The sequence below is a fragment of the Lipotes vexillifer genome, unplaced genomic scaffold (assembly GCF_000442215.2).
Source record: "Lipotes vexillifer unplaced genomic scaffold, Lipotes_vexillifer_v1.1 scaffold193, whole genome shotgun sequence".
Lineage (NCBI taxonomy): Eukaryota > Metazoa > Chordata > Mammalia > Artiodactyla > Lipotidae > Lipotes > Lipotes vexillifer.
The window spans coordinates 182,453-195,502 of NW_006769306.1; positions in this window are offsets into that span (position 1 = coordinate 182,453).

A 13,050-nucleotide genomic window follows, 5' to 3' on the forward strand; every position below is an offset into this window, starting at 1 on the left:
CCGCGGCATGTGGGATCCTCCCAGACCAGGGCTCGAACCCGTGTTCCCTGCATCGGCAGGCGGACTCTCAACCACTGCGCCACCAGGGAAGCTCTGGGCCCTCTTCATTTTTTCTTGATGAGTCTGGCTAAAGGTTTGCAACTTTGTTTATCTTTTCAAAGAACCAGCTCTTAGTTTCATTGATCTTTTTTTTTTTTTTTTTTTGGTCTCTATTTCATTGACTGCTGCTCTGATCTTTATGATTTCTTTCCTTCTGATAACTTTGGGTTTTGTTCATTCTTCTTTTTCTAGTTCCTTTAGATGTAAGGTTAGGGTATTTATGAGATTTTTCTTGTTCTCTGAGGTATGCTTATATTGCTATGAACTTCCTTCTTAGAACTTTTGCTGTGTCCCATGGGTATTTGATTGTTGTGTTTTCATTTTCATTTGTCTCTAGGTATTTTTTGATTTCCTCTTTGATTTCTTCAATGATCCATCGGTTGTTTAGTAGCATAATGTTTAACCTCCATATGTTTGTGTTTTCTGCAGGTTTTTTCTTGTAGTTGATTTCTAATCTCATAACATTGTGGTCAGAAAGGTGTGTGATTTGATTTCAGTTTTCTTAAATCTACCAATGCTTGTTTTGTGGCCTAGCATGTGATCTGTCCTGGAGAATGTTCAGTGTGCTCCTGAAAAGAATGTATACTCTGCTGCTTTCAGATGGAATGGTCTCTATATATCAAGTAATTCCATTTAGTCTAATGTGGTTTTTAAGGCCTGTGTTTCCTTACTGATTTTCTGTCTTGGTGATCTGTCCATTGATGTAAGTAGGGTGTTAAAGTCCCCTACCGTATTGTATTATTGTTGATTTCTCCTTTTATGTCTGTTAATATTTGCCTTAAATATTTAGGTGCTTCTGTGTTGGGTGCATATATATATTTACAATTGTTACATCTTCTGGGATTGATCCTTTGATCGTTATGTAGTGTGTTGCTTTGTCTCTTGTAACAGTCTTTATTTTAAAGTCTATTTTGCCTGATACATGTATTGCTACTCTGGCTTTCTTTGATTTCCATTTGTATGGAATACTTTTTTCCATCCCCTCACTTTCCGTCTATATATGTCTCTAGATCTGAAGTGAATCTCTCTAGGCAGCATATATATGAGTCTTGTTTTTGTATCCATTCAGCCACTCTATGTCTTTTGGTTGGAGTATTTAACCTGACTACATTTAAGGTAATTATCGATATGTATGTTCTTATTGCCCTTTTGTTAATTGTTTTGTATTTGTTTTTATAGGTCTTTTTTCCCTTTTCTTCTTCTTTTATTCTCCTGTGATTTGATGACTATCTTTAGTGTTAAGTTTGGATTCCTTTTTCTTTCTTGTATGTGTATCTATTATGGATTTTTGGTTTGTGGTTATCATGAGGTTTTTGTATAGCAGTCTATATATGTATATATATATATATATATTGTTTTAAGTTGCCGATCTCTTAATTTCAAATGCATTTTTAAAACTCTGCATTTGTACTCTGCAGGCCGTCATGATTATTGGCTGCTGGTTAGCAGGGCCTGGTCATGAGGAGGCTGGCTGCAGAACCCCAGGGGTCCCATGGCTAGTTTTGGCTCACCGATGGCCAGAGTCAGGGTCCTGAAGACTCTGGGGCTGCTGGCCACCCACTGGTGGGTGAGGCCAGGTCCTGGAGTTAGTGCTGGACCACTGGTAGAGCTGTTTCCTGTAGTCTGGCTGCAGGGCCCAGGGATCTCAGATCCTGCTTCAGATTGTCTCAGGGGTGGTGTTCCTGACACAGTTGGGTATGGGGTCTGTGGTGTCCCGAAGTTTGCATTGGCCTGCTCATGGACAGGGCCAGGACCCGGGCCCAGCTGTTCCCAGGTTAAGATCTGGCCTGCTGTGAGCAGGAGCCGCAGGCTGTGGGATTGTAGTTTTCTTGCTTCTGATGTCTGCCCCCTGGTGGATGAGGCTGGTCTAGAGGCTTTTGCAGGCTTCCTGGAGAGAAGGGCCAGTGCCTGCCCACTGGTGGGTGGAGCTGTGTCTTGGCCCTTTGGTGGGCAGGGCTGTAGCTAGGGTGTTTTTAGAGGCAGCTGTGAGCTCAGGAAATCTTAAGGCAGCCTGTCATCTGTTGATGGATAGGGATGTGTCTCTGTCCAGTTAGTTGTTTGGCCTGAGGCATCCCAGTACTGGTGCCTAAAGGCTGCTGGCTGGGGCCAGGTCTTGGTGCTAACGAGCCAAGATGGCAGCTGCCATCAGCAGTGTTCATGGGTAGAACGTTCCCCAGTATGGCTGCCACCATTGTCTATGTCCTGTGGGTGAGCTGCAGCCATCCCTCACCTCTCCAGGAGGCTTCCCAGACAAGCAGGTAGGTCTGGCCCAGGGTCCTATCAAATTACTGCTTTTGCCTTGGGTCCTGGTATGTGTGAGATTTTGTGTAGGCCCTTTAAGAATGAAATCTCTATTTCCCTGAGTTCTGTGAGGCCCTGCATCTTCCTGATGCAGGACCCCCCAGGCTGGGGAGCCTGACAGGGGGCCCAGAACTCTCATGCCTGTGGAAGAGCCTCTGCAATATAATTCTCCAGTTTGTGGGTCGCCCACCCTGGGGTATGGGATTTGATTATATCTTGAGTCTGCCCTTCCTACTTGTCTTGTGGTTCCTTCTTTATGTCTTTAGCTGGAGAAGATCTTTTCTGGTAGGTTCTGGTCTTTTTTTTTATGGATGGTTGTTCTGCAGATGTTGTTTGGGTGTGCTCATGAGAGGAGGTGAGCTCATGGTCTTTCTACTCTGCCATCTTGGCCCCTCCCCTCTGTGAATTTTTTATATTTAAATAAACTTATATCTCTGTGTAGATATGTGTTAGGTTCTATGATGCTGCAAGAGTGCAGCCTCAAATACACTAAAGCTTCCGTGGGCTTCAGTGCTATGTTCATAAAATTATGTGTTCATTTTTCTCAGCTCTTTTATTGAGGTTCTGGAACCTTGCCCCTCACCCTTCTCCTTATTTAATGATGTTCTTCAGTGATGGTAGCAGCAGAAAAAGCTGCATTTTGGTGGGCTTGTGATATTTGCATGGGATTATAGAATATTTTTCAGCTAGATTTTTCTTGTTGATACTCTCATTTTCTTTTTAAAGCCTTCAGTCTCACCTTGATTGGCTTGTAGCATAAATCCAATTGTTGGTTTTTTATGACATAAGAGTAACAACTGTTCTTATACTCTTCTGGTAAAGTCATTGCAGCTGTTCGTATTAATACCTGCTGTAACAGCAAGTCCTGATGCTTTGGTTCAGTGTGGCTCTTTTCCTGGTGTTTTGAGACTGGATTCAAGGCTTAGTCAGGGTCCTGGCAGGAATGAGATGGCATATTCAGACTGGTGTTATTTAAGAGAATGAATAAGGGGCTGTTTACAGTGGTGTGGGTTCGATTTAGGGAAAGCAACCTAAACCTAGTCTTCATAGCTGGCAACAGAAGAGAAGCCATTTCTATCCTATAGGCCTAAAGGATAAGATAAGTGGTTACCAGAAGCCAGGAGAAGGTAGCTGTGGGGTCAGGGACCTGATGGGAGCTGAGGGACATGATGACAGCCTGGCAGGGAGTGAGTCAGGGGAGTAACTTCCCCAGTCTCACTCTCTGCCCACCCTCTGATCTGCCAGTTTCTGCCACTGGCCAAACGAAGCTGAAAGCTGGTGGAAAAGGGAGCTGTGTGCCTGGTCTTCATAGCTTGGCTTCCCAGGGCACAGAGCAGGGTGGACAAGGTTGGAGGGTGGGGCTACAGGAGCAAGCGGTGAAAGCCCAGCAGGGTTCACCTCCTTTCACCCTTTTAGGATAGCTTGGGAAGATTGTGTGGTCATAGCATATTTAAGGCCTAACCTAGTGTGTGTTGAACCACATGTGAATAGGCCATCGGTGGGCAGAACTTCAGTTGTTGAAAATAGAGTTCTCACAGTCTTCACATCGTTCACCTAAAATCTAAATGAACAGTGAACATGGAAATGGAAATGGAAATTCTGTTGGTGGAAAAGATGGAAAAGCTTTACTTTTTTTTTTAAAGGTAAGGCCTGCAAGTGTGTGAGTCCTTTAGAGACCTTTAGCCCATCTCTAAGCAAGGACTGGAGCTGCCGTGCCTACCCCAGTGCTCAGCAAGGAGGGCACCCCAAGCTTTTTTCAGGGTGGGGACTATTCCAGGGGGTGGAGTAGACACAGAAAGTTTTCATGAGGGAGAAATATTGAAATTGGGCCTTTAAAGAATGAGAAATACAAGGTAATGACACATGTGAGAGCACCTTTCTCAAGCACACTTCATGAGAACTGCCTTTTATTTATGAACGTAGACAAAGAATATAGACTTATCAGAAAGAAGATAAATGAAAATGTTCCACTGAGGCCTAAATATTGTGCCCACATATATTCTAGAGTAGTTTTCTTAAAATCTGTCTTCAGAGGAGTTTTACATTCTTCTCTCATATATGCTCAGACAGTCATGGTATTTGAGAGCTGAAAATATGTGTATTGAATTTCAGTCTTAAATCTAGCCAGATACAGCGTAATCTTAACGATACTGGCTGGTATGTTATTCACTGAGGAACCATAAATCTCTATTTTTAGCTTTTAAATTTATTTAATAATTTGAAAAATCAGCAATGGGTAGGGACTTATTCCTTGTCCTTTAATTCCCACAGCTCTCTGCAAAACAGATATTTAATATCTCTATTTTACTGAACCTCAGAGCTGTAGAGGGATCAGCCAGAAGGAATAGATCCAACTAGTGACAGGATCAGAATTTGCTCCAATGCCTGAGTGCCCCGTCCATCCTCCCCCCATTATATATACTAGGCAGCGTTTACACTTGACTTTACCCTTGTGGGACTGTGAACCATTGCTTAAGCGTCGTTTTTCATGTCGCAATTAAAACACTATTTAGTGCACATAATTTTTCAGTTTCCTCTGGGAATATAAAATTATGCACATATATATCTTTATATATGTACATTTCCTTCTGCTCCAAGTGGTAATAGTGACAATTTATAGAGCAAGTGACATGCTGTAACTTTGTTACATATGTAGAATGCAGAAATTTTTTATTAGGATTGCTTTGATAAGCTTGTCAGCTTCCAGAGAGCTCTTTGAATAATCTGTTCTGGATTTTGTGGCTGTGCAAAAGTCAGCACGATAGTCTTTTGCCATTGCATGTAGTTTATTGTTGGTTTTTAAGTGCCCTTCTGTTTCAGAATGATAGCCATGAACATGTTCTTGTATAATACATTTTTAGATATAGAATCAGGAATAATTTGAGCTAGTGTTATAAACAGTGGTCAGTGACATAAAGCCTCAGCACGGAGGAAGGACAACAAGACGAATGCATAGTAACAGTTCAGCATCCTAAAGCTCTCCCAAATGAAAGATAACCATGCAGGTGCTGAAAGCACTGGATGTGACTGGTATACAGTCTCTTAGACAGAGTTCTAGGGATTCTTTATCACCTGGCACATAGTGCTTAAGCAGTTAATTCAGTCAATAAGATACATGTATGTATGTGTATGTGCAGATGCACATACACATACATATACACACATACACATATCCAGATGAACTTGTCATCTAAGATTTCTGCTTTGGTACAGATATTCCATCGTATTAGAATATATACAGAGAGATTCAAATGAGAGACACGTCTGTGTGTCTACACTCTCTTTTTATGGTCATTTTTCTACCTCAGCTGAGACTAAATGAAGTCAGAAGTGCTAGCCATCACCTGCACGTCTAGTGACCTTGAAAGCTGTTTTCTCAGTTGAGTTCTATTTTCACGCATGAGTGCTGTTTGCACACGAGTGCCACGCGTTTAAGAATTGCATCTCTGGGGTGTTTCTCCTCCACTCAACAATTATAGAATAATGGATCCTTAGCCAGCTGCCTAGATTTCTATTATGTGAACTTTGATTGGTTATTAAAAGAAATGAGTTCAGTACAGCAAGCAAGGATAGGGAACATAAAAACGATGTCTTCCGTGCCCAGCCTCTGTTGCCACTCAGTTTATATCCATGCAGTTCTGCCGGTAGAATCACCCATTAACAGCACCAACACCTGTGTGCCTTCAGCTCTCCCGCAGAACTTCTGTCCAGTTATTGTATCTTCCTCTCAAATTTAAAAATACCCCTCTCGCACAGAAAAGAAAATAATCTCTCTCATTTGCCTGCCTGACAGTGGAAATATCTTTGTAAAATTACCTCTTAATATTATGCCTTTGGCTTTTTTAAAGAAACGGCCAGATGAGGGATGCATCTGGAGCTCTTCAAAACAAATTTCGGGCATTATCCATATGTTGTTTGCTGCTCTCTGTATACACACGCATAGGGACGACTAATTTGAGAATTAAGGATCTTTTTACAAATAATGAGAATGTGTGTTCCATGTGTGTCTCTCTTGGCTCCTGGGAAGTACAGAGCAAAGCATGACATACAGCAGAGGAACACCATTCATAGAAGGGGTTAGAATCTTTATTTTCCTCTCATCCAATATGGTTTTGACTCCATATTTTGAGAGGTTTAATGCATAAGTGACTTGGCATCAGCCTCCTAAAAATCATTTATGGAAGCAAACTGGGTAAAAATTATTCCACCTATGTGAATGATACTCTCAAATATAATCAATTAACATAGTTTTATTAGATTCCTACCATTTGTCCACATAGTTCAATACAACATGACAAACCAATCTTGATTCTTTTTAAAAGGAGTCCTAACTCCTAAACATCTAATCCTGTTCACATGGAGTTCTTACCTTCTTATTCTCCTGTGTCATGAGAGCCTTCTCAAAAAGATGTAAAATTGTATCTTTGACAAAAATGCAGGACTTCCCTGGTGGCGCAGTGGTTAAGAATCCGCCTGCCAATGCAGGGGACACGGGTTCGAGCCCTGGTCCGGGAAGATCCCACATGCCGTGGAGCAACTAAGTCCATGGGCCACAACGACCGAGCCTGCACTCTAGAGCCCGCGAGCCACAACTACTGGGCCCGCATGCCACAACTACTGAAGCCCACACGCCTAGAGCCCGTGCTCTGCAACGAGAGAAGCCACCGCAATAAGAAGCCTGTGCACTGCACGAAGAGTAGCTGCTGCTCCCGCAACTAGAGGAAGCCTGCGCGCAGCAACGGAGACCCAACGCAGCCAAAAATAAGTAAATAAAATTTTTTTAAAAAATGCAGCTGAAAAGCTATTACTTTGGAAGTGTCTTTTAGCTTTTTCTTAAAATTTGATTCACGTTTACAAAGATGTCTTGATTAGACTATTTCTTCACCCAAATTACACACTTATGGGCCCTGTATTAATTCACGATCGATTTGCATAATGAAATTATTTTAATAGCACTGTTTTAGACATTATCTTGTATCACGTTGCATGTAGTGGGAAAAACTCCCATCTTTAGCACTGCAAAGTGCACGGCTTTATGTTTAGAAATGAGGTATTCAGTTCTGTGAGTCTTTGATCCTGTGCTTTATGAGATTTTTTAAAAAGCTCTACTTTAAAAGAGTATAGCAGAAATCTGAAATATTATGACATTGTATTACATTTATGACCTTTTATGGCATAACTAAAGTCTTCATTAATATCCTTCCCCTAAAATCATAGAATATTAGACATGGAAGGAACCCTGGCAGTCATTCATTCCAATTTCTCACTTGGTTGCAATAGAGAGAACTTCTGAATCTTCTTAAGAAAAGAGTGCATAGAACTCAACACAGTTTACTAGATTTGGTCCAGCTGGTGTGGAATGGAATTGGACGGTTATATCCCTTGATCTGATCTCTATTCTCCTGCTAATGTTACCTGAAAAAGCCTGGGGGGAGGGAGGGAAGGGGGAGAACATGTCTTCAACATCGTCTAAGTAAAATGTACATTACCTATGTAATTGCACTCAGTCCACACAGTTTAGAAATTTTACCTACACGACTCTAAGCCTCGCTTGTCTTAGTGGACTCTAAGCCGCTTGTCTTAGTGGCAAATGGGGACAATACTTCTTAACTCTGCGGTCGCCTGATTACTAAATGTAGAAGCAGAATTTTATCCTAGTTCTACTTGAATCAAAAGTCCATTGTTTTCCCCCCTCGAAGATGATTGTATTAACTCTTGACAGTCACAGCTCAGTAGTGGTTCACGTTGACTTCTGGGCTCCAATAACGTGTGACAGCACAGGGACTGTGTCTCTCTTATTCAGCGTTGTATACTAAGTGCTTAGCACAGTACCTAGTATGAATGCATGACTTATGATCATGCTGCTTTCAAGATTTGGACAAGCAGTACTGAGAGGTTGAATCATGATTCTGTTTTTCCCTACTGAATGTTATTATGCAAGAGTAGAATCCATGGTACTCCACGGAGATTTTTGTATTTTCAGATAAACATGATGGACTGAGCATTAGCTAAAATTCTCTCTTGTATTTTGCTTCAGGCACATAGAAATGCTAAATTAAATATCTTTAAAATTAATATTTAAACTTAGCGGGGAAAAGGAACTCTTCATGTACCGGAGCAGAGAATCTGTCAGAGAAGGTAAAAGCTGAGCCGCAGGAGCTGGGCTCTCAGTGCCCAGGCGAGGTTCCCCTCGAGGAAGAGAGCTGGAGCAGAGTCTCAGCTTAGATCCCGTGATGCTCTTCCCAAATTTAATGAGAACAGAGTATCTCCATTGGCCAACCTCTCCTAATAGCCAGAAGCAAGTAGTACCACCCTTGCAATGGATGGTAAAGTTTTCCGTCAAATTTCTCCTTTTCAGAGGAGTGTTGAGTAAAATTCCTGCACTCATTTTGAATTTCCTCTTTGCCTTCTATTCTTTTTACAGGGTAGCCAGGCCTATTAGGTTTGTCATTATTAAAGTGTCTTACTGCGGGATAAGTGATGCTCGCAGGAAGGTGTGAGTGCGAGTGTTGATAGGCATGTTGGACTTAGGAGAGCTGCTCCCCTTAAATTATGTACTTCATTTGTTTTATTGGCAGTGGAGGTTGGCCTGGTGCTTGCTGACTCACGGTTAGCAATTGTGCAAGAAGTGCCAGTATTTACCACCTCTGCTTGGCCTCTTCTGTTTCACATCTCCTTTTGATTCCAACATTTCTTTATCATCTTTGGATGCTCTGGCAGCTCCTTACTGCCCACAGCCTTTGTCTTACTTGCTAAGAAAGGTGCTCCTTATAGGTCATAGCTAATGATGTTGGTTCTATTCCCAGACGTACTCAATGAATATCTATCTACCATGTGCTGAGTATGGGCCTAGGGAATATAAAAAGTAATGTAGTCCTCTTCCTACCTCAAAAGAGTTTGAGGTCAAGGATGTGTCACTTCCTCAGGCCCGCACGTTCCCCAAGGAAGCTTAAAAATGCCACATATAGGAGGAGATGATGGCCATGGCTCAGACCTGAGAAATAGTCATGCTTGTGGACCAAGGGTCACATAGGTCCTTGACTCCGGGCAGTAGCGGGCCAGTCTCACGTGGGGTTTCCTAAATTTACGAATCTGGCTACCTGCTGTTCCCTGGAATGCCTGAGAGTTGCCTACCCCTGCTGTATCCCTACAAATGCACCTTGCAAAAACCCCTTCTCTCTCAGCAAAGAAGCACACTGCATTCTGGAACAAAAATTAATGTACTTTCCAAAGAGAGGACTCATAAAGTAAAGACCAGCACCACAGGTGAGGGGTTTCTGACAAGGTCTGCTGTCTGGGAAAGATGGATGATGGTAATGAGCTGTGTCTGGGGAGGAATGTTTTGAGGTGCCCTTGAGTTTGAGAGAAGTGTGGACCAGATACGTGGAGCTTTCTTAGTGTCAGTATAAGAAAACATCTAAGTTACAGGAGGCCAAATCATAACGGCCATATTCTGAGTCAGCAAGCAGCTGTTCTTAACCATTATGTAGGTCTCAGTTTCCTTTGAGAGACTCAACTCAGGGGGAAAATACGTATGGACACAATTTTGCAAATAACCTTAAGAAGCTCACAGGTCCCCTCTCCCCCATATGAAGAACTCTGCTCTATGTGATGGTCCTAGAGAAAGTACCAGAATGGTTTAGTCTAGCTTGTATTAAAGATTTTTTTTCCTTCTGGAGCAGAATACAAGCTCTGCTACAACCTTGTTCTGCTAGAAAGATTGCAACAGAGCCTACTCAGCAAAGTTTCAGCAGATAATTTTTAGTTCAGAGTCTCCAAATGTAAAACAATTTTCAGATACTATAGTCATCTGCTTTTTCATTATCCTAATGTCTTTTCGTTGTGAAAAAATAAAGCAGTCATGTTAACACAAACCTATATATGTAGGTGCTTGGGAGAAAAGCAGTATGTAGTGATAGATTATAAAGCATGCTCTGGAAAATGTGAGATACTGTTATTTAGTGCTTTCTTCATTTGACAGGTAAAACCTTTGCAGTTTTGGAGGATTTTGATAGAATAAGGCTATGCTGTTTTAACTAAAAATGGAAATGAAAATACATCTAGTCTATATGGAAGCAATATTCTTGTGGTATGTTTTTCACTATTTTCAACTTCTGTGCTAGAACAAGCTGTGCGGACATGTTTTGAGGGGATGCTATGTTTCAGGCCATGCAAGGATCTTGGCATGTACTGCCCCGGAACCTCCCTGTCCGTTCGGACATGTTTTGAGGGGATGCTATGTTTCAGGCCATGCAAGGATCTTGGCATGTACTGCCCCTGAACCTCCCTGTCCTGTTATGTAATAGTAATGAGACTATCCTCCCTACAGTGCTCTTTCCAGGAAAGGAGAAACCAAAACACAAGTCTAATTCTTGGGTTTGTTGTTCATTCAGTCGTTTTTTAAGTCTTCCGTCATCCATTCAGAAGAACCTTTGTGGTGTATCTGAGCTCTGTATTCCTCCTGGAAGAAAGGAATGCACTCTTACTTGCCTTCCTTTCTCCCAGGAGCTAGAAGTAAGGCTAGGTGTTTGGGACCAATTACTACTCTCCAAAGCGTTCTTGAGAGTATTTTTCAAAACTCGGTAATGTAAATTCGAAGAGTTTCTTGACTTTGCAGGATCTGAAATCCTTGCCACGGCCTGCTAAGTGCGTGTGTGGCCTGACCCCACTGGCTTGGCTTTGTCTCTTTCCCCCTTTCTCATGCTCTCGTCACGCTGGCTGCTTTCTGAGTTCCCCCGACGAGGCACACTTCTTCCCAACTGAGGACCTTGGTTTCTTTTCCCTTGATTCTTTGCTTGGGCGCTTTCTTCTCAACATTTAATTCACCTGTGCGCATGTCACCTACTCAGATGTACCGGGCCCACCATATATATAAAGCAGGTCCTGCTATTTACTAACATATCACCTTATTATGTTTCCTCCACAGAGTTTATGACGATCAGAAATTATGGTCTTTTCCATATTTACTGGCCGTCTTCTCCCTCTAAAATGCAGATTGCTTGAGAGCAAAGACCTTGTTGGGGATCTAGTGGTAAAAACATCTGTTATGTACGAAGTGTCAATAATGGTATGTTGAATGAATGAATGGGCTTTTGTCTCACTGAGATTATGTGAGGAAAATCAAGCGTTCTGAATTGTGATCCTAAAGTATTTGGGGATTTGTTCATCGTAATAAATGCTTACGTAAGAGTTAGCAAAATGCCGAGCACGTAGCGAATTAGGTAGTTCAAGTGCTTTATATGTATTAACTAATTTAATTCCTATAACCCTATGAGGTAGATATTATTGTTAATACTCCCATTTTATAGATGCAAAAATTGTGGTACAGGGAAGTTAAGGAACTTGCACGAAGCTACACAGATTGTAGGTTTGAAGGCAGGTACATAAGCCAATGAATGCTTTTTATACCACCGAACAGAGAGTGCTTGATAAATACAGCTTTGACCTTGTGCCCAGCACTGGCTGAGTGCTTTGTATGCATGGTGTCACTCAGTCCTCAGCTCCACACCATGCAATAGGGAATGTCATTTATGCCTGTTCTGCAGATGGGGAAGCTGAGGCTTGGAAAGCTTAAGCAAGTTGTCTCAATTTCCATAGTCGCTTAGTGATGCAAAAGGGACTTGAATGTAGATAATATGAATGCTGTGATCTCAGGCATCCTCTCCATGTTACAGGAGCACTTGTGGGTGGCTCTTGGAACATAGTCATTTTCAGGCTTGTGAGAGAGGGATTAGTCTCCCTCATTCAAAAGGTCTCCACTGGTGTCAAGAAGAGGTATCAATTACTTGGCTACAGATTCGTAACGAATACGGAACAGTGCAACTCAGAGAAATGAATAGGGAAGCAGAATTTGTGTCAGTATAACCACTTGGTCTGTAAGGAATAATAGAGTTGGTTAAATTTCTTCAGAAAGAGCACAACAATAGGATTTAGAAACTTGATAACTGTGAAAGGTCAATTTTCATTTCTAAAATGAACAAGGACAGAATTAGAAATATATTGGTGTATCACTAGGTCCGATTCTGTACTGAGCTGAAATGCAGGGTACAAAGTTTAGCACTATTGTTTTGTGAAACTTACCAGGGTTTTCACCCTGAGTCCCTCCTTAGGGACTCAGTTCTCTCAGTAGCAAAAGCCATCTGTAGGGATGATATGATGTCGTGGGTACATTCTGTCTGATTTTCAGCTCATTCTCTATAGGTAGGCATTATTAACCCCCATACAGAACCAGTATACTCACAACACAAGAGGCGGGGGGGGGGGCATAAAATCCCTAGAACTTATGCATTCTTACCCTGGCTTCAAAGAAAGTATCCATGTGAAGGATTATGGTTGGATTTGTGGACATCAAACTTTTTTTTTTTCTTTGGAAGATTCCCTAAACCCACTGAGACCTATTGATTCAGCAAGAAGAAAACAGGTTCAGCATATATATATATATATTTTAAACAATTTATATATTTATTTTCGGCCATGCCATGAGGCATGTGGGATCCTAGTTCCCCAACCACGGATCAAACCCATGCCCCCTGCAGTGGAAGCGATGGAATCTTAGCCACTGGACCGCCAGGGGGAGTCCCTAGCCAATATTTTTTTTTTTCAGCGGTGCGCGGGCCCCCCACTGCCGTGGCCCCTCCCGCCGCGGAGCAC